Source organism: Protobothrops mucrosquamatus, unplaced genomic scaffold (assembly GCF_001527695.2).
Source record: "Protobothrops mucrosquamatus isolate PMUCROS unplaced genomic scaffold, P.Mucros_1.0 scaffold822, whole genome shotgun sequence".
Taxonomy (NCBI): domain Eukaryota; kingdom Metazoa; phylum Chordata; class Lepidosauria; order Squamata; family Viperidae; genus Protobothrops; species Protobothrops mucrosquamatus.
This window is the reverse complement of record NW_015387083.1, coordinates 3,670-6,833: the sequence shown is the minus strand read 5'-3', so window position 1 is coordinate 6,833 and position 3,164 is coordinate 3,670.

Here is a 3,164-nt window from a genome sequence, read left to right as displayed (position 1 = left end):
GCGGCAGTAGCTGCTCTGCGATGGGTAGCGCAGCCCCGCCATGCTGCTGAGGTGGCTGCTTTCCTGTCTGCCCAAGCTGGCTGGCGGAGCTAGCCTTGACCAGAAATTCTCACTAGTGTCTCGGTTTCTAAGACCATCGGAAATATGTGTTTTCCGATGGTCTTAGGCGACCCCTGTGAAAGCGTCGTTTGACCCCCAAAAGGGTCGCGACCCACAGGTTGAGAACCGCTGCTCTATACCATTTCAGACAAATGGTTGTCCATTCTCTTCTTAAAAACTTCCAGTGTTGGAGCAGCCACAATTTCTGGAGGCAAGTTGTTTCACTGATTAATTGTTCTGTCAGGAAATTTCTTCTTAGTTCTAAGTTGCTTTTCTTCTTGTTTAATTTCCATCCATTGCTTCTTGTCCTGCTTCAGGTACTTTGGAGAATAGCTTGACTCCCTCTTCTTTGTGGCAGCCCCTGAGATATTGGAACACTGCTATCATGTCATCCCTAATCCTTCTTTTCATTAAACTAGACCAGTGGTGGCGAACCTATGGCACGGGTGCCAGAGGCGGCACTTGGAGCCCTCTCTGCGGGCACACATGCCATTGCCCCAGCCTTGCCTCCCCCTGCGACCCCCTCCTCTCCAGCAGCCCCCCTGAAGGAGCCCTCGAATGTGGCCTACACGGAGCAGCACAGCCAAGGACATGGCAGCCAGGCAGCGTAGACAAAACTCTGCCCTCACAACCCATCATGCAGTTGATGCTGCTGGGCACGGGCAGGGGGTGTGGCCGCCATAGCACTGCTGGGCAATCTGTGGCGGGCCCTAGAGGTGGTGAGTGGTCCTGTTGGCAGGCAGGGCGGGGGATGGGGGGGCAGAGTGGGGGCGGGGTGGGGGCAGGGCCAGTTTTGGGGCACTTGGTCTCTAAAAGGTTTGCCATCACTGAACTAGACATACCCAATTGCAGCAACCGTTCTTTATATGTATTAGCCTTCAGTCCCCTGATCATCTTTGTTGCTCTTTTCTTCACTCTTTCTAGAGTCTCAACATCTTTTTTACATTGTGGTGACCAAAACTGGATACAGTATTCCAAGAGTGACCTTACCAAGGCATTATAAAGTGGTATTAACACTTCACGTGATCTTGATTCTATCCTTCTGTTAATGCACCCTAGAACTGTGTTGGCTTTTTTGGCAGCTGCAGCACACTGCTGGGTCATATTTAAATGATTATCCACTAGGACTCCGAGATCCCTTTCACAGTTACTACTGTTGAGCAAGGTACCACCTATACTGTACCTGTGCATTTGTTTTTTCTTGCCTAAATATAGAACCTTACTTTTTTCACCATTGAATTTCATTTTGTTAGATAGCGCCCAATATTCAAGTCTGTCAAGATCCTTCTGTATCTTAAGCCTATCTTCTTGAGTGTTGGCTATTCCTGCCAACTTGGCATCATCTGCAAATCTGATGAGTTCCCCATCTTCCTGCACTTCTATGAATTAACAGGAACAAATGTATATACGCTCCAAGTACGGCACCAGAAATTAAATGGAAAATTTCACCTGATAAAATCCATGCCCTCCCCTCACTTTAAAGAAAGTAGTTTCTAAGTTTCTCTATCAACCATGAGAATTGATTGCCAAGTCACTTATCATACTGCATGCCCTCAATAGGTTATGTGTAAATTTCCTTGCCCACCGAACAAAATAGGAAGTGGCCCCATGACTTTACATCCTCAGATTAACTGCCTGATTATTTTAAAATCATTAAAGTTCTAACATAAAAATTCTATTGTACACATTAGTCCAAAGTTATCTTACTTTACATAGCATCAGCTAGTTATTTTTCATTCTCCAATAACAAATAACAAAATTAAGGAAGCTGTTGATTACACCTATTAAATGGATAGAACTGTATATCTGTCAGATACATTCAAATAGCCATAATCAAAATATTCTGCTTCAAAACACTCAAGACCTGAAACAGATGTCATCAGAAATCTTGTGTTCATCTTGGAGTAATTTCCTACCATGTCCTGTTCTGAAAAGGGTAAAATTTCTTTGAAGAAGAGCCAGAGTTCCCTAAATGCCATGATGTTCAGTTGCGGAACTCTATTATAACACTCACATTGGACACATAATTTATCTCTTCAGGTTTTATAAAAAGCAAGATTAGTGTTCAGGGGAGTAGAATAAATGTACTAACTGTATCCTTCACTTTCCCTTTAACATGTAGTGGGCCAGTGGTGGAATTCAAATATGTGAACAACCAGTTCTCTGTGTGGATGCCACTTCCAGAAGTCCATTCTGGGCCTGGGCAACAAAAAATTAGCTACCGGTTCTGCCGAACTGGTGCGAACTGGCTGAATCTCACCACTGTAGTGGGCCATGGCTTGTAGTACAGAGCTTTTCTATCAGTGGGATCTTTTGGAATGTGACAAGAACCGAGAAACCAGAGTTCTGAATCCCATGGAGAGGCTTCATGGATAGAGGAAACTCTCCACACTGTTTTTACTTTCTCCATAGAAACATATTCTCCTGGAATATGAGTAGAATTTGCACACATTTTATTGTATCTGAGAAAGGCTAATCTGGAATGCCACTGACCCCCAAATATACTTTCTTCTCCCTCAAATTCATGCCTCTCTACAAAATCATGTATGAGGTATTAGTTTATGTATTAATGTATTTATTTACATTCTCTCACTGTTTCTCTCTTTCACCCACTACATGCAGCAAGCTCAACATGGCCAGCCACTAAAGAGACATTTGGAGAACTTAATGATAAGGAAAATTCTAATGATTATATACCATTGCAGTCTCAGTCTATAATAAAATTGGAGATAGTTCATGTGTCAACATAGAAACCTGCTCACACAGTCCAACTGTGAAATTTCCTTGTCCCTCACTTCAGAATACAAAGGGAGAGAGGTTTGGAAAAGAACACTCTCAAGAGCGGGAAAAAGAAAATTTCACAATGATTCCTGGTTTTCAGTTTGTGGGATATAAGGCATCTATTATCCAATGTTTGATATTTATTTATAAGGATGAAAAAGGAAGATGAAGCTTATGTCCACTAGCAAATGAATGCATTTTGATACATCAGATCTGATCAATGATATTTATGTACATTGTATTTTGTTTAGATTACTATGGCATACTTCATACAAAACTGTCTT